Source organism: Pseudopipra pipra, chromosome 4, assembly GCF_036250125.1.
Source record: "Pseudopipra pipra isolate bDixPip1 chromosome 4, bDixPip1.hap1, whole genome shotgun sequence".
NCBI classification, from domain to species: Eukaryota; Metazoa; Chordata; class Aves; order Passeriformes; family Pipridae; genus Pseudopipra; species Pseudopipra pipra.
Window position 1 is genome coordinate 56,378,327 of NC_087552.1, and position 19,747 is coordinate 56,398,073.

A 19,747-nucleotide genomic window follows, 5' to 3' on the forward strand; every position below is an offset into this window, starting at 1 on the left:
TGGCCTTGGCCAGGGGCAGAAAGTCCATCCTAGAGCTGGCTGGCATTGGCTCCACGGGACAGGGGAAGCTTCTATCAGCTTCTAACAGAAGCCATCCCTGTAGCCCTTCCCTGCCACCAAAACCCAGCCACAGAAACCCACTACATAGGTTTATTTAAAAAAACTACAATTCACATCATTTAATTTCAGTCATCCTAAACATTTAATCGGACATTTCAACTTATCTCTTGCACAGATGTGTGTCTGGTAGAATGCTACCAAATTAACAAATATTCCACAAGCTTATAAAGTTAGTCTTTCTTACATGAAACTTTGGCAAGCAAGTTAGAGAGACAAATTATTGTATCTTGTTCTGTCTATTTTAAATACGGAATATTCTGACTTATATTGAAAACCTTTCTAAAATAAAAATCCAACATCAAGATATTCATTCTTGTTCAAACCAAGGCAAAACTGAGTGAATTACAAGTAAGTTTAAAGCTAACACTTTATAGATGGCACTCTAGAGCAGAGATAAGAAAAACATCTTCTTAGGCCTAAGAACTGTTGACTATCTTGCCTGTCAACAGCTCAATCCTGGAAGTGACCTGTGACTTACACATTCAATTCAAATACAGAAGGGCAGAGTTTGAAGCATAGTCATTCACTCCCCAGAAAAGTATTGACATGGTGTGAAGTCATACATACGTTTTCAGTTTATAAAAATGGTGGTCTTACATCACACTTCAGAAAGAGTACATAGAATACATGAAGGTAATTACCTGAATTTTGCTTTAAAGTACTTTGTTAGCATAGTATGCTGTCAGAATTATTTTGCATATCTCCAGGAAGCGTAGGATTTTTTTGAAAAATCTTGGTTTCATTCATAGTTCTCCAAAAAACATTATGCATTTGCATATCTTGTATACTTAATTGATTCTGAAGGCCCCATTAGGGAACAGAACAACAGAAAGACTTTGTTGGGAAGACTTCAATAAGAAAATTTTATAAGAACATTTCTTCAAAAATACTAAAAATGGAGATTGAAACATTGAATCAAGTTGAATCTGTGACTCTTATATCCAATATAAACATCTGAAAAACTAAGAAACTGTGACGATTGGGGTCATGAAAATCTTTTGCTTTCTGTGTAGTCTGATCCTGTTAATGCTTTCCTATAAAGCTGACTAGAACAGTCCAGGCAAGTAAAGAGGAAGTTTATGCTTAATCTGCAGTTCCTAGTGAAGCTAGCATTGCAAAGTGAGCATGCTGGAGGACATGGAGTGTCCCCAGTTCCAGACATTTTGTGCATTTCAAATGCAGGGCAGAATCTGAATAAGAGTTTTGAGGATCTAAATTTGAAAATTAATTGTTAAAACAAAAATTAAAACATTCATTCACAAAGTGTTTCAGTACCTAACAACACTTGTATTTCAGTAGGATGCAGTCATTATATATTTCTGGCACAATCTTCTGATTTTTGTGCCTCGTGCTAGCAAAATATTCAGGAAAGAAATACATATTGCTTAGTCTGTTCCTGCCCTCTTCCCTGAACCTTCATTTCTGGCCACTGCTAAATAAGCCTGAGGCCAAATGGCTCTCTGAGCTAACCCGTTATGCTTTTCTCTGTGATTTGCACTTCTATTCAACACTAACATCTACATAGTTTAGTGTTCTGTAATTATTTACTAGTACATCTTCTTTGAATGAATAAACTGATATTTTAATATATTTATGTATATATATATGTTTCTAATCTCTGAAATTTATGAGCAATTACTATAGTTTATTTATAAAAATTAGAAAAGAAGCAAGGCACATTCATTCAGGGCACTCAACTATGGTTTTTCAGCCCAGTTCCTCAGAAAGCCTGTTTTTTATAATAATAACTCCTTTAACGCTTTTTTATATTTACATTGTTATCAAGAGAGTTTAGAAGTAGCAAAATGTACAAACAGTTTAGAAAATGTTTGGGGAGGAGATTCTAACACACAGGCTCACCAATATTGTAACAAGCTGCTGTAGAAAGATGAAATAAGAAAACCATGCAGTGAAAACATCTGGCCTAACTGTAAGGAAGAACTCTGAAAAATTCCCTGAAGGACTTCTGTGCTGGCTTACAGACTTCCAGTGAAAATATGGACTGTAATGAAATACACACACAGAGAAATTTTACTCAAAACTCTTTGCAGAAATTATAGTACTTTAAATAAAATAAGTTATTAATCTTTTTTTGTTTTGATGAATATCTCTTCAAAGAGAAAAAGTATCTCTCACATCCAGTGCATCCATCCTACAACTCTCCAGACCATAATCAAATGTACCTATTTGGCAAAGAAGTTAAATTTGAGCAGATCATGAATATGCAACCTATTCCTTGCAAGGGAACTTTATCATAAATTCATGTTGATATGGCCTTCAAAGATGACTAGGAACTTACTTCAGGTTTGAGGTCATTTTGGTTCAAAGTGGTACATTTGAGATAATTTGCTTTGTCTCCTTGTAACATACACTTTTTCTCCAGAACTTTCTAATGGGGTTACAATTTTAATTCTGCAGGTGTTCAAATTTATCTCTATGTAAAGGGCTCTGCAAAAGAATAATGCACTTGAATTAAGATTTATGTGTCATTTAAAAGGTTTTCATGTTATTTCTCTGAACAATTAAAATATTAACCTATTTTTCTGTGTGTTCTTGTTAGTGTGTATGTTCATAATTGCTACTGGCATTTGCATGTTCATGAGCACTAGGCACTTGAAAGATGCATTCTCCTAGAAATGCTGAGTTATGTCACAAAAATGTTTAGTCTGCAACATGGCAACTTGGATGTGGTTACATGACCTGAAGCTTATTCTGTCAAAGATTGCTTTCTACTTTGTTTCATCAAAATCAAGATTTACAAAAAAAGCAATCAGTAGAAACAAAAGCCAAAATACATGAGCATGACATTCATGCATGTGAAGAAAAGCAAAAGCTGTATTTCAGCTGCAGCCATGTTATATATGTGAGTAAAATAAACTGGTAACTGTAAAGTCAAAAAGTCATTTCTGAATTGCATTTAGGAAACCAGAAGGAGAAGATTTAATAAAAATAAAAATTAGATTAACTCCATTTTGGTTTCATATTTTAGTATGTGAAAGTCTTTAACCTAATAGCATTGAAATCTTTTTTTGATTCAAACTTTTAGTGAGTTTTCATGTCTCATCTTTGATCAGCACAGACTTCAGGCTATGTGCTAGGTAAGTAGAGTTGTAGCGTGAGACAGAATGAAACAAACAGTATCAAAAAAAAAATCTATTACTATGATCCCAAAGAAGGTGTAATTTCCATATGAAAGGAAAAAGTGAGGCAAGTTTTATGTTACTTACTGTTTGTTTTCTTTTTGAATGCCCTGGTAGAGTTGATTTCCAGAGAATCTTTACCATTTATGTTGGTTGTAATCTGACTATGTAAATAGTAAAGTAGCTCAGACAAAGAAAATGTAAACCAGCTGTGCCACTTGAGTAAGAGAATAGCAATTTATTAACTGGAACATCACCCTTTAAGGAAATCTTTATTTATCCAGAAGACTTAGATATACACCATGTGTTTAACAAAATACTTTTAATATAGAAGTGAGAAACATCCTTGAAGGACAAAAGAAAAAGCATGATAAAGAAAATATAGAGTAGGAATTATGCCAGATATGGCCATTTAAATCCAACAGAAAGGGAAGGTAAAATTTTCTCATAACAATATGGACCTTCCTACTCATTCCATCTAAGAGTAAAAGTAAGGATACAGCCAAGACATTAGCAGCCAGCTACACAAATCAAGATTTTTTTGGCTCAACTCAAGTCTTGGCTTAACTGAGGTACTATTTGGCCCATCAGGGGATTATGGTGACATTTGCAATGGTGGTCTGTGAATAGCAGTCTTCTACCTTTCCACAAGATTTTTAATTTTACTGCAAAAAACCTTTTCATTGTTGCACAATAAAAGAAAATTTTTCCTCCGTTTCAAGAACCAAATTACTATGCTCACTTACCTTGAAACTTGGCACTTAAGAAATAAGTTGTGACATCCTAGCAAGGAAGATATGAGGGAGTGTATAAAATGTCTCTACAGCATGAACAGACATCATATTTGCTCCCTGTGGTACAAAGAAATACTCCTGGACACCTCAGTATGACTTTGCTTGTATATAACAACCAGGTGGACAGAGGACTAGACTTTTTATCCATGAGTACTGCTTCTGTGTATTAGAGGATTTTACCCTCAGCATAAATGTTCTGGAAGAAATAAATGCCAGTAAAAAGAAAAATGTGCAGTATATAGCCTTACTTTAAGAATGGTTGTTTCTGCAGCACTGTCTTTCTACTTATTTTCAATCAGCTTACACAGACAACAGTAATGGTAATAACACGGGACAGAAGTTAAACTGTAACCCAAATCAAAAATAAAACAGATGTATCTTAACCAGTTGAAAAGAAAGAAAGCTAATGCATAAAACATCTTGTGAATAACTAGAGAATGATATATAGGTAGATCTTACAGCACTGATTCACTGATATACCAGATCACTAAGGGAACTTTAGGTAAAGGTCAAGAAAAGATAATTATGAAGATGGAGAGTATTGGTGAAAATGTGTTCCAGACTCAGTAAGTTCTGAATCAGGCCAGGGTGGAGGGGGAACAGGAGTCTGACAGTATGAAGAAAAGGCTGTCCTGAAACAAAAGATTTTCAGCATTACAGGTCAGAGGTAAAAAAGAACAAGAAATCTTGGATCCACAGTGATTGCCAACAGAGTATATTGACAATAAATGGAAGAAATGCAATGGATTCTACAATCTTGCAAGAGTTTGTAAATCCTCAAAGAGTGTGTGAAGCAAGGATTATGAAAATAAGTTATGCTTTGAGTGCATTCAGCAAGTATAAGCCAAAGGAACTGTGAACGTGCTTATAAATCATTAGGGATTTCCATAGGAATGCTTGCAGGTTAGTAATACAGTGTGTTTAACATCAATCTTGTTGTTTTACAGTGTAAGCTTACAATATTTCCTTTAATAATTTTGTTGTGACTTTTAAGAAGGTTGAATCCAATAAAAAAGCATGTATTTGATGGTCTGTTTTTATCTCTTTCTCTCATATTAAGCAAAAGGAATAGAATTTGAAATGTTCTTTAGAAACTCAAGAATCAATAAAATGAAGCAAAATAAGGATAAAAGTAAAACGGTTAGCACAGTCCAGGACAAAAATCGCATACAAAGATAGTAAAAGTGAAATATTTTGCATGGCATATGAACTGTAAAAAGACTGAGGAAATATGTGGAAAATTGGTAATAGAATCCATGTAACCTGTATAGTGACTTAGGGCAAAAGTCATTTTAGTGAGATTTGACAGAGGTGTAAAATGTAAGACACAGATGGTAATTATTCTGCTCTATTTGTCACTGGTGAGATTTCAGTTGGAATGCTGTTTTTTTTGGCCACTGAACTATAAGAAAAATGTAGACAAAATGGGAATCCAGAGTATGGTGACAGAAATATCAAGAAGCTTTGAAAGTTTTCCACAAAGTCAAAACAACCCCAAAAAACCTGGCTTAATTTGGTCTTGAAAAGAGTGCTAAAAAATCAGATAGCAGCCCTTAGATATTTTGAAGGAAGTACATTCTCTGCCCACAGAGAGTATACAGAGAATAAGACACCTAAATGTCAACAAGATGTTCTTCCTGTATATGTCCAAAAAAGTTTTTGCATGGTTCAAAAAAGTTTAGGTCTACTGATAAAATATTTGATAGGACAATAAAAGAAGTCACAATTCTGCATGTCTACCATTATTTATATCAGTTCTAATGAGTGGGTTGAAATTCAAAGTGAGTGAAGGTTCAAAAGGATCAATGTCTGTCTCCAACAGTGTTCCTCTGGGTTATATCAATATTTCACTTCCATCACTAGTAAGGTTGAAACTGTAAACTAGTGGCTATAAAGTGATCTTGGCACGAAAGCTACTCTGGTCTTATATACTAACCTATGGCAAGAGTGTTTTCCTTTATTTTTGTCATAGAAAAGCAAGAGATTCCTATATGAATTCAAGTTCTATTCACTGTCACAACATCCTTGAACTTTTTTCTTAGCTGCTAAATTGTAATCTAAATTCCAAGCTTTTGCAAATCATTTTCATAACCAGTCATTTTGTGATTCATTAAACTAATGAAAGTGACAGTGAAATATTTCATTCAGCTTTTTACATGACTGTTGAGTGTCAACATTTTTCAGCCACAATGTGTGAAAGGTTTTAAATGTGTCAAAGAAGTTTTAGAGCAGTTTTGTATTCAACCTGCAGTTGAAGTTTATGGATAAATTTTTTTTTTCTAGCTATATTATAAACCATTGCAATTCTTTCTTGATCTACTAAATCAAGGTTATTAAATCACAAGAAAACACCAGAGATGCAAGTAAACCTGTTAAGCAGGATTTCACTTTCATATGGTGTTTTAACAAAACATTCATATGATAGTTTTAATAAAAGTTCAGGAAAGAGACTTGCATTTCTGAACATTTTGAAAAAATGACAAGTATTTTTGATAGCTAACTCAGATTAGATTACAAAGCAAATCTTCATGTTCACAATGCATATCATCACAGAAAAAACTGCATCTGTCAAGCTTTGAGAAGGCCAATTCTTGTCATGGCAGCATTCAAAACATTTTTACATAGCCTGGAGTTTTCTTGTTACCAATAGGTGAGTGTGTTTGTGAATACTACAAAGGTCTTAGGAAATATTAGTGATCATTTTTTAAATTCAGCAAGACTTGTTGTCATGACTGCTCCTAGTCCATATCATTTTTCTGTACAAAAATTATCCACATTGCATGTAAATATATGTACATCTGTAGGACAAGGATGACAAAACAAAAACTTCCAATGGTTCACATTCTAATTCTTATTTAAAATAATGTAGGAAATTAATGATAGCAAAACCTCTACAGTCTCATCTAGCTGCAAAATAGAGTAGAGGTTATTTTGACCATATTGAAAGTCAATAAATTTTTGGCCAGGTCTTGAAAATATTTTATATTTCTATTATCTGCAGAAACTGTTAAATTAACTTGCTTGAATACAACTCTTCATTCAGTATAGGAATTTCCTCTTTTCTGCTGCAAAGTAGTTTCTGGTCTCCTAAGACTTTGGGATTTTTTCCAAATCACAATATGTTGACTCATACAAAGAGATTATTTGAGCACTTCTGTATTCACAAGAGCAACTGAATAGAAATTTTTTTTCCTGTTGTCATTTTTTTCCAGCTAATTTAAGTTCTATTTGAAGGAATTTTCCCTATTGACTCTGAAATGAAGGTGCCTTCTTTCAAGGTGGTATCAAAGATCAAATGATTTCATTTTTCCATTAGCAAGTACTTTGTAACACAAATTTTAAATTATTATTTATCAGTTGACACAGTCTAAGTAAAGCCCATTTAAGCATAATTTGGTCTATATGAGCTAGTTTTCTTTTAGGGTTCTTATACCATTCATCCTTTTGCTTTTAACAATAATAGAATTTGAAAGATAATTTCAGGATTTTTTTCTGGAAAGTAGTTACAGCTGAGTTCGTTGCTAAAAGACAGTAAAAGTGAATTATTTTCCTTCATTGTTCCTATCTTTAGGCACTGGCCTACTGTTAGTGACAAGATGCATGAGCACAGTTTTTGGTAGCTAAGCTACTGGACATGATTCAAAGCTGACAGCCTTGTTATAATAACAGGAAATTTATAATTATATATTGGAAAAAAAAGGAATTGTGTCCACTGCTATGATGTCATTGGTGCCAGTTAAATAAAAGAATAAACAGCTGAAGATGTATAAAACCATGACTATGGACTGTGATTCTAACCAGCTCCTTAACTGTACCTCAAACCTGGATCAAAATAGTGGTCTTAACTCAAAACTGTGGCAACTGTGGGACAAAAAGAAGAAGGAACTCCTTCTCTTGCCACTGCTGGAATTGAACTGTTCCATTGAGCTGTCCCTTCCACTCATTTATCCCAGCAGTTCTGTTTTTCTTAAACCAAAAATAGTTAATAACTTTTAGGACACCTCCTCTGAATCATGGAGGCACATAAAGGATAATTTTTAAAATTTCAGGAGATATTCCTACAAATTCAAGATGTGATTGAACAGAAGTAGTATAGAACATCTTGTACAATTTCAGATAGCTAAATTTTTATTAATCTTCTTCAGATTACTAAGAAATAGCCCATTGATTTTCTAGATTGGTTTGAAAATACAGGATTATATAAACCTCTAAAGTACCCTCCAGGACTACTGTTTTATAACTTTATTTTTAATTTTCCGCTAAGTTAGCTGTATTGGAGGATGTTATAGTGAAAAAAAAAAAAAAAAAGTGACAGCCTGCAAGTCAAAACTGGTTTTGAATTATATGACAGGCTTGATACAGCAATGTCTAAGAATAAGCTGTAGACTACTGAGCAGGACCTCAAATAATATGCCATGAAATCTGGGTTTAGACATATAACCTACATGGTATGGGCTACTGGAAATCATTGTCAAAATAATAAACATATAGTGAAAGCCTGCAGGGTGAAGTAGTAAGGTATTTAGTATCATTACCTTGCAGGAAGAACATTAAAGATTCACTGATTGACACCTACTGGTATTCTATTTAACAGACTTTAGAGATCAAGAATATCTGTAATGTGAGAAACTAAGTTAGCTGGATTGGAAAATTACAGGTGTTTAAAAACACAACTGAAGATGAACAGAAATGTCATTATAATGTGGGATGCCAGGAGCTGCCACTTACACAATTTATGGTCAGTATCAGGCACAATATCAGTTCAACTGCCTCATGAAATGGCCACCAAAAGAAATCCATAATAAGAAGAAATAGAGAGTGCTGAGAGATTGTATAGTGCACCACTTGTTTTTCCCGGGCTTTCTCTTTCTTTCCCTCTTGTTATTATTACCTCTTTTTTTTTTTTTTTTTCGATAGTCAAACTGCTCTTATCTCAATCCTTGAGATTTACTTTTTTTTTCCTGATTTTCCTGCCCTTCCCACCGGGTGTGAGGATAAGTCAGCAAGCAGCTGCACGGTACTTACTTGCCCGTTGGGGTTAGACCTCAATAGTGTTTCAGTTTCCAAGAAGCAGAAAAGTCTCCTGGTAACAGGGCAATATATTTCCATATATTCTTACAGCAATCCATAAAAATAATACACTTTGCATTATGCAAGTGGCTGTTCTTCCACAATATAAAGAAATCCATTAAATAATTCTATGATTACTATATATTACATAAATCATAGCTGCACAACCAATTGTTTCTCCCTTGAAAGAAACTCTTATATGGGAACTAACCCTTTCTTCAGCAGTTCTAATGCATGGATTAGCAAAGGACAGTTAGAAAAATCAGCAATTATTATTTGTAGAAGATAGGTTCTGATTTCTCAGAACTTCTCAGTAAAGAATGCAAAAAACATTTGAAAAATTTTATGACAAAAATATTTATCTCTGAAACTCTCATTACAAACGTCAACCTATGTGAAATTCTGGGCACCATATCTATGTATACATATATATGTTTACATATACATACATATAAACATATATGATAAAACTACATATATATATATTATTCATTTGTACCTCACATATAAATATTTATAGCTAAATTTGTAAATTTTTAGAACTTTGCAGTTTAATAAGAAACAATAAAGGAATGAATTATTTTTATATGAAATTTCTAACTTATTTCTCTGTGCCATGCAATGTACAGACAGTGACTCCAGTATGTCTCTGACACCCAGAATATTTTCCATTCACCACAGAATATTCACCTTCATGATTTTAAAATAAATCAAGATCAAGCACAACTTGGAATCTATCAAGTTCTGAGATACTTAGCTTGGTGGCAACTTAGCAAATTCTTGCTTCAGTAGCTTAAGAAACATCATTTCATGTACCATAGAGATAACAGGTATGTCCCACTCCTAAGAAAGGAGTCATAGTGAAGAAACTAGCTTGAATTTCATCGGTTAGGACATCTTGAGGTGTAATGGAGAACAGGAAAGGGCAGGAAGTCAGAGGTTTGTCAAGGTCTTAGCCAAAACACACTGGAATTCTTTTTTATTTCCTTGAGACTCTTCCCTTATCATTCCATGTCTGTGCTCTGCTATGCTTGTACTGTGTCTCTGCTTCTCAAGGCCTCTGCTATCATACCAGGTCTATATTTCTCTGTGCCACATCATTATGTTGGAGTCATAAATATCCAGTTTTATATAGAATAACTGCTTTAACTTTGTAAAACTGTGGTTGGACCATAAAAAGAGAAATAAAACAAATTAGTTGTGGACAGCTTGTCAATTAGAGAAATTGCTTTCACAGGGGAAATCAAGTAAAACAAAGCTATGAGCAGGTAAAGAAAAGCTCAAACAGAGCATGTCTGACAAGACTAAGTCCTGAGGCTCTCAAAAAGCAGTAAAAGGTTTATGGTCTCCTAGCAATGGCAATATGGCCCTGGATTCTGTAACACAGAATTTTTTTCTACTCTCTGTATGTTTATTTTTGTTTCTACCCATTTTCCAAGTCTGTTTTGTCTGATCCTTTTTCTCATGAATCATACATTGAGTAGGGGTAGCAATTTGCAGAAGGAATGTCATAGTGTATAAATATTTGTTATTATCAACAAAGCCAACGGGTGTAACAATGTCAATCCAATATTCATTATGTTTGGTAGCACACTTTTAAAGCTATGTGCCATATGTTCACTTCCATTAAAAAGACAGGGAAATTCTGCTAATCCAGTGCAAATCAGAGTAGGGTATAATTGTAGCAGTCTGCAAAAAGATGTAAGTGACACCAGGTGAGAAGTGATTGCCATGAATATGTTGTGTCCTTACCAGTATTCATCCCGTGGTAATACCACCTGGTGGATTGTCTAAAGAAAATGTGAATAGTTGGAAAAGGAAAAAGACAAAAAATACCACTTGGGAGCCCAGAGTCAGTTATGCTAGCTTTACTGCAAGTGTTGGAAAGATGAGGAAGGTTAGAAATTGAGAGCTTTTTCGCAGGTTAAGCAAAGAATACTGAAATTTCTTTTGTTTATTTCCTTACAACTCATTCCTTGAGTACTTTTCCTGCTATGGGATCCTTCAGTTATAGATCTACTACACTGAAATTCTAAGATTCGCCACAGGAGTTTTTAGTCTGCACTTGAATGATAGAAATTTTCAATCTGGCTTTAAAAAAGTACAGAAATTTGCACGTCCTTTCAGTGCAATTTTCTCAAAATCAATAAAATACATTTCCCTGTAAATAATCACTTTATTAGAAGTTTGAAGTATTACCTTCACAAATTAGATACTTGGGGGGATTTCCTAATATACAGTCTTAGTTGTTTATTTCAGTTTCGTTTTTTTATTATGTTGTTTGTGTGGCCATTGAGATGGCCATTCCTCTCTATCATGTTTTCCATCATGTAAAATTGCAGCTAGCTTACTGTCATCCCCAAATTTTATATAGAGCCTCTCTGAAATGTCCAATTGACTTAATCAGGAAATGTTGAAAAAGAAACAATTTTTCAAACAAATGTACGCTATTCTTCAATCAGTTTTATTTCTAGCTCTTATTTCCATACTTTCAGACCATTAATACATAATTTCCCATCCAATTTCTGTATTTGCATATGTGAGTTTTTTCACTAAACTGTTTTAATACATTAATTTACTTCAATGCTATATTGAAAAAATGGTGTAGAAAACAATTTTTACTGAAATAACTGACTGACTAGAAAATGTACATTTTGTTTGGTGTCTGTATGAATTAGAATAGCCCTTTTTACTAGCAGAAAATACCATTACTGAATTATCTAATATTTTTCCTTAAATCAGTATGTGCAATAGGTGCAGATATGAAAGGAGATTGAGTCTCATTAAAGCTTTTGCTAAGAACTATGGACAGAGTTTAATTATTTTCATTCAGGTTCCCTGAATAATAAAATCTGTTTAGATCATATTCCTCTTAAAAATTTCAAACTCTGAGAAATGAACTTGCTGTAATTTTTATTCCTAATTAGTAGTTGGGGGATATTTTAGTGTGTCCTTGATTCAGATAAGTATTTGTTTAGATACAAAATGGAATTTTTTTTTTTGCCTACATGTCTGTGGAAAGGTATAAAATATTTGAACAAATTTAAAACGATTACTGTTACTATAAAATTAGCATCAGTATCGTGTTATCATTCAAATCACCATTTGTTATTCTAGTGTTCAATTTCCATAATAAGAATGCAGCTGAATAACAAATTGAAGCTTTTACTAATCATCTATTACCTACATTATGAACTAAATATAAATCTTCATAATGCTCTATAAACTAAAACTTTTTGAACATACATAAATAAAAATAATAATTTATTAAAATCTAATTTCACTTGTTGTAGCTGAATGCAGTACAGAAAAAAAACTGTATGAAGGCATAGAAGAAGGCATAGATGATCACCTGAGAGCAGAAAAATTCTAGTCAAAAACTGAGACAGCAATTTTCTGGATGAAACTAAATGCTGATTTATATAGTCACACCTTCATATCTCTAACTGGAATTTCATTTACTTTGGGGGAATATGGATGCAATTATTATACGTGTACTTCCTAGAGTACATTAGGTTAGTTTTACAAAAAATGTTATGTATAATTTAAGTAATATGTAAGTTTATCTATATTTGTAAACATGTTGTGTTAACATGTATGTATTTTATGGTTGTTTTTTTGTATAGTTTTCATTCTTCAATATCAAGTAGGGTATTGAGAAGAATAACACAAAAACCAAAAATTAAATCAAGTTTTCAATAGAAGTCATGTAATGAAATTTTCCATTCACTGCATTTATTATCTGCAATTTTTAGAACCAGGATGATGTTAAAAACCTTATCCTTCTTTAATTTAACTTAATTTCTTATTAATTATGATATTTTAAGTGTCACAGCTGTTAACTATTTCGTCTCCAAGACATTAGAACCTGTAAAATGATTGTACTCTGGGTTCTGTCTTACATTTAACATACAGGCAACATTGTATTCAGTTCAAGTTTACTTAGTTGAATTAAAATTGTGTAAGGACAGGATGAGTCAGGAGTATAGGCAGTGAATGAATTTGAGAGAAAGAGAGGTCATCCCCCCAGATACTTGACTCATGTAAGAGAGTTTATACCCACCATTCCATACAGTATCTTTGCTATCATTTAATCTGGTCTAATTATATTTTTTAAAGTGATGTGAATACAAATTTTACTTAAAAGAGAACACAAGAGCATCTTGTGAAAAAGATTATATTATGATGATATTTAGGTGAAAGTGAGAAACTCTCCTGGTTTCGGCTGTGATAGAGCTCATTTTTTCTAAGTAGTGCCATGTTTTGGATTTAGTATGAGAACAATGTTGGTAACATGCCAATGTTTTGGTTGTTGCTAAGTAGGGCTTACTCTAAATCAAGGGCTTGTCAGTGTCTCATGCTCTGCCAGCGAGGAAGTGCACAAAAAGCTGTGAGGCAGGATAGCTGGGACAGCTGACCTGAACTGGCCAAAGGATATTCCATAACATAGAACGTCATGCTCAGTATGTAAACTGGGGGAGTTACCCATGAGGTGGGCTAGTTGGGGTTTGGGGATGGTTTGGCATAGGTCAGCAGGTGGAGAGAAACTGTATTATGTATCTTTTTTTCTTCTTGGATTTTGTTTTTCTCTTCTTTTTCTTCTTCTTCCTCTTCTTCCTACTATTACTACTATATTTTACTTTGTTCTAATTACTAACCTGTTGTTATCTCATCCACAAGTTTTACTTTTTACTCTCCTCGCAATCCCACCAGGGTAATGGGCAAGTGAGTGAGCAGCTGCATGCCAGCTGGGCTAAATTGTAACAGGAACCTAAAGTTCAAATCAGTCTACTTTTAATTTCTTTTGATACTTCCTATCAGTTTGTAAAAGGAAACTGATTTACCACCTTTTCCTGTTCAAGCCATTTTACTTTTGGACTTTAAAAAACCAAGGGACAACCTCTAATTGCTTTTGCCTTCAAATAATGCTGTCCAACAAATTGCTTAATATTTATCTCCTTCTGGTACATCTTTCATTAGAAAAATCAGATCCTTGGGAGCTTATTTTAAACAATAGTGCACATATTGTTTCACACATAAGGAGGAGTTGCAGAGAGGCATAAGTTTGGGAATGTTGTTTAGGCCACACTACAACAAAATAAAACTATCTTGTTTTGTAAATACACCAAAAGCATTCAAAAATAAAAAAATTAGGTACTTCAAGAGCTAAATGGTGCTTCCAATTTAATATTGGAACTGTGTTAAAATCATCAGTATGACAATAAGATCATTGTTTTGAAAATACCTGTTATTATGTTGTAAATGAGGACTAAAAACTTCTATCCTCCTTTCAATAATGAAGAATTTTTCCTGGAAATGGTGAGCTGAGACATGAATGTGTCACTGGCTTTGGTGAGAATATGACTGGAAATACTATTTGAAAGGGAGGAGGAAATAATTCCTTACTGACAACATAAAAGTGTTGAAATTTATTGGAACTTCTTCTGAGAGGGTAAACTTTTAAAGTCTTTTATTAAGACTATTATTTTAAGTAGTTCCAGATTATATTGCTCACATCAAGCTCACAATTATTGTAAATCAATAATTTTATTCTTTCAGAGAAAGTCAGAAAAACTCTTCAAACTTTCTCCCTTCCCCTTAATTTGTATTTGCATATACTTAACAGATAGCTATAAAATGCAGCAAAAAGCAAACAACTGGAGAAAAATCAGGGAACAGCAATAGTTCTTTTGTTTAAATGAAAAATGTGGTGGATATTTTCTGTATTTTTTTCTTGTTGAAATACATACTAAATCATTAAGTTTACATTCTTGTTTCTTTATGGCAAATTACCCAATGATGTAAGACCGCAAATTGCACTATATATTTGTAACATGTTACAAATGTTACTAAGTTGAGACTTAGTCTGAGAACGATAAACTGAGATGTAAGTCATTGCAAAGAGATAAACTGTGAGATCAAACTCAGTTTCTGATTTTCCATTTACCCTATAAGTTAATGTTTAAAAATTTACTGAATATATCTATCTGAATCGAAAAATCCAAGAAAGAGGGTGGGGGAAATATTAAAATTATTAACTGTATATTGTGAATATTAGCCTTTAATTTAGCTATTGAGCTCTGACCTTTCAGAGACCCTCCCCTTCATGATGGATATCTTGGTTTTCACTTTCTGTTTATTTAGTTCATAACCAGTTGCATTGATGAATCCTATTTTGGTTCACTGCAATAGCCTTCAAAATCTAATGAGTAATTTCCAGTCAAATGTTTTCAGTGGTTAATGGCATGTTTTATGGTTGGGGTTCTTTTGTTTAATCTCAAGTAGAAACAGAGTAATCAATATCTGAACACATTAGCCATTTGATAGTAAACAGAGTTAAAAATACCTTTGTTGTGCTGATAGTCCTCAAATGAGTAAATGTAGTGAAAAAACAAGGGATTTTGCAATTAGGTTTCATATTAGATATATTTGACTATATTGAATGTTAACTAATTTTATGTCTCACTATTGTACTTTGGTAGGACTTCAGTGATCTATTAAAATTCTAAATGGTTCCTTGTGCTATAGACACTGTTCTGCCAGGTGACTATAAGCTATTTTTTTCTAAAACCTTTGCAATACTTAGTAAGTACTCAGCATCTGGAGAGGAAGCAGAAAAAATATTAGTGCAAAAATCACTAGAAATAATCGAGTAAATTCTGCATACCATTGCAGAATAATTTCCCAAAAAGAGGAACCCTCAGAAGAATTCTCTTGTCAAGGTACTTATTTTCTTTCCTGCTTTCACTGATACACCTGAAAAGTCAGTTGCTTGGCATCCTGAAAATCTTGAAGTACAGTTTAATATTACCTGTTCTTCACCTCTCTTCGCTCATTCATTTCCAACTGCTCTGAAGTGTATGACCTGGCTTGCAGTGCCCTCACTACCATTTATGCTACGTTCTAAAATTACATATCTGTTCATAGGTACTCAATGAGGTATTTTTCTCCTATTCATCTGTCTATCCACATTTCTGTCCCATCTGTGATTGCATATTTCCCTTTTATACACAGTATTTATGAATGAATATTGTGAAGAATGATAATTCAGAGATTTCATATTGGATGTGTAGGCTTAACAAATTAAGTTATTATAATCTGGATATACTCAGGAGAGAAAAGAATTAAGAGGTCTTTAGGTTCACCATTAGTCTCTCCCCCATTTCCTTACTACTTTGCTTGTACTATGTGAGGAATGAAAGCAAAAGTGTGTCTTCAACTCTGCTCAACAGCCATGTTGCTTCTATGTTTCAGTAATCCTCCAGTTCTCCCAAGTCTGGTTTTTCCATGCAGTACAGGCAGTAATCCCTACGCTGAGAAAGCTGTCCTCTTCTAAATCACACTTGGGCTGCACCTCTCTTCAAAGACATTTTTCTTAGCACAAGTGTTTCCAGAAATGTTTTAGTCTTAAAAGTTGTCCCTCTTAAACAATTAAAACTCGATAGGTAAGCAGTTTGCCGAAAAGAACTCTTGGGTGAAGCTAATAAAATAATCCAGAAAAGAAATCTTCAAGCAAAAATAGAAAGAAATCCATTACTGATATCCACTGTCAGCAAATGGTAGTAGAAAGGAAAAGGTTTCAGTCTTGAAAGTCATAGATCACTTAGTGCTGCTTATGTCAAAACCAATTATTTGGACTTCATCCTGTAGTAAATACTCAGCTGGCACAAATAGCTTTGTAACAATATAATGTACTAATGTGTGCCAAGCAAAAAGTCCACTTATACGGCATAAGACAGATGGTACAGCAAGTATAATTGCAGTTACCTGATGGATGCCCTGGTGTACACATGCTTTCTATCCTAAATTTGTATGATGATACTGCTAATGGCACCACCATTAACACACAAAAACTCATTGTATGGTATCAAAACCAAAAAGAGAGAAATAAAAAGGAAAGCCTGTGTTGTTGAAATACCATGATGAAGAATGGATGTAGAATGTTCTCTTCATTAGAGATCTTTGCCACTACAGTGAATTTGTCAAGGGATATGTAAGTGTTCTCTTGATCTGTCAGCACATTTTCAGATTTAATGGCAACCAGTAAAATAATTTACCCAGCAAACAAATAAAGCTAAAATTATAAATATTCTCTCAGGTAATAGGAAGATTACTAGTGTCTCTCTGAGATCATTTCACGTGTTTTGATTGTACTGTCCTCTCATTCTGAACTTTATTGGAAGTGTATTGTACAAAGTGATCCTTCAAAGACACATATGACCAGCAAGAAGTACAGAACTGAGCTGAAAAATATTAGATAAAAATACTGAATAGCAAAGATATACTTATTATACACTTATTGAGACATTTTTTCCTGTATTTCCAGAGCTTGCTATTCTTCTTCTCCTTCCTGTAGTTTCTTTGCTCTTAGTGTTTTTGAGTGCAAAATAACTAATTTTAAAACCATAAAAGTTAAATGTCTAGAGTTTCAAATAAGGAGTTAAATGAGAGGTGATTTTAAAGCCTCTCTAGGGCAAAAAAATTTTTTTTTACTATTAAGCATCTCTCAGAAAAAAATAACTTAGACATATCTTTCATGTTGAACCTAAATTACATAAAAGCATTATTTAGTACATTGACTTAAGTACCTAATTCAATTATAGCTCAGGGTATATGAGACAGCAGAAGACAATAAGTCTGAAGGTAGATGAATAGTACAGGAAAAAGATTTTAAAAGATATGAGAACTGAAAAGGTATAGTTTATGTATTTCTATGGTGATTCATGAATAGAGGAAGTAGAAAGGTAGACACTAGTTTAAATCCGATTGTGTGATAAGACGGGAGTTATCAATTTCCAGTGAATGTTTCTGCTACAGGAATGTTACATGGATAAAACTGGAAGCAAGTGGAACAAGAGACATCAATAGCACTTAACAGTAGAAAAGCTAGGGGCACTCCAACAGCAAAATGAGATGGATATTCTGTGGTAGGTGACAGCACTATAAGCAGAGCATTCAAAATGTATTATACATAGGTCTTCAGAATTTTTTTTTTCCAGGAAAGAAAATAAATCACAAAATTGCAGAGGTTTACTTTTTGTTTTAATAAAAGTCCTTAACTTTTTTTCTCATTCTCTGTCACTCACTTTTTGTATCAGCATCAACATGGGAAATTCATTTCAGTGCTCTTACTCCCACTATGTCATGTTGTTCTTTTACTGAACTTTTTACAACAGAAAGATTTGCATGACTATTCAAAAAGAATTAATTTGAATAACCAACAAACTGAACTCATTTAAACAAGTGATGAAACCAAACTATATATTGTTTTTCACCTATCTGTATTCCAGTAACAGTGTTGTTCAGCTTCTATTTTTTGCTAATACATTTAGGTTCATTTCAATTAATCAGTTAAATATCATCCAAAATGATTTGAAATGCTTCCAGCTAAGCTGAACAAATTCCTGTTTAATCAAGGATGCTCGAAGTGCTTTCTCCTTTGTTCCCTAATGGGGACTTAGCAGATACATATTCTGTTTAATCCACCAGTATGTCATGTTGCAAATACATAGCTTGTTAGTATTTTAAAATCTAATTTTCTTTAATCTTTTTAATTTATTATTTTTTATATATTACCTAGATGTATATCACTACCAGATGTAACATCCCAAGCTCTTAGGATTCAGCACTGCTGGCCACATATATCCAAAGACAATATATATAGCACACAGTATGTGTAGTTCATTATGGAATAAAGTAGAACAATTACAAACAGCTTTTACTGTCAATAAACAAAAATATAGGACTGGATTTGTGACAGAGATATTCAAGTAGCAATCTGATAGATCCTTCTTTGAAGGAAGGGTATGGCCATTCCTATTCTTAGGATTTCTTGGGTTAGATACACAGCACAGTGTGAACAGAGATGGCCAGTCTCAAACAGAATGCACATGAGCCCTTAACAGCATCACACAAAATCATAAAGACAATAGATGATACACCTGGCATTGTGTTCTACCAGTTTTATGTCTCTCTAGGTGAAACAACTGCCAAGACAGAAAACCCATCAGGTGTGAGAAGCCACAGTGGAACAGGATTGTGAGGGAGAGGGATATCGAATATTTCTGTTCAAGAATTGACAGCAGAAAACTGTGTTTGTGAGGCCTCCACATTCTTCAAACGTGGAGATTTAGTTCATTACTTGGTTTAACTTAAGAATAAATGATACATAACATCTTGATCTTCTTTGTAATGTGCCATAACATTTTAATTGTGCACACTTTAATAGACAGGTATAATAGAGCCATTTGAAGTACTTTTATGACACACGTGGATAATCTAGAGTTGCAGTAGCTCTCCTAGTCAATATATCTTATGATAAGTTATGCTCATGATGCATAGCTTTGTATTTAAAAATGTGAGCAAGTAAAAATGAGCAAGAAATGTATATCTGAATCCTAAATATTTCATCTTTGATTAAAAATGTATACTAGGACGGTTTTTTATAAACATTACAGAAGCCTGTGGGGAAAGAGGTTGTGATCTCAGTGCTGCCTGTTGAGGACATACAGTATAGGTGATAAAACCTTACAACATCACTGGGAAATGACTGTGAGGAAAAATTCTTGAATAGATCATATAACCATTTATGATTTTCCAATACAGGAAAGGTACATGTGACTA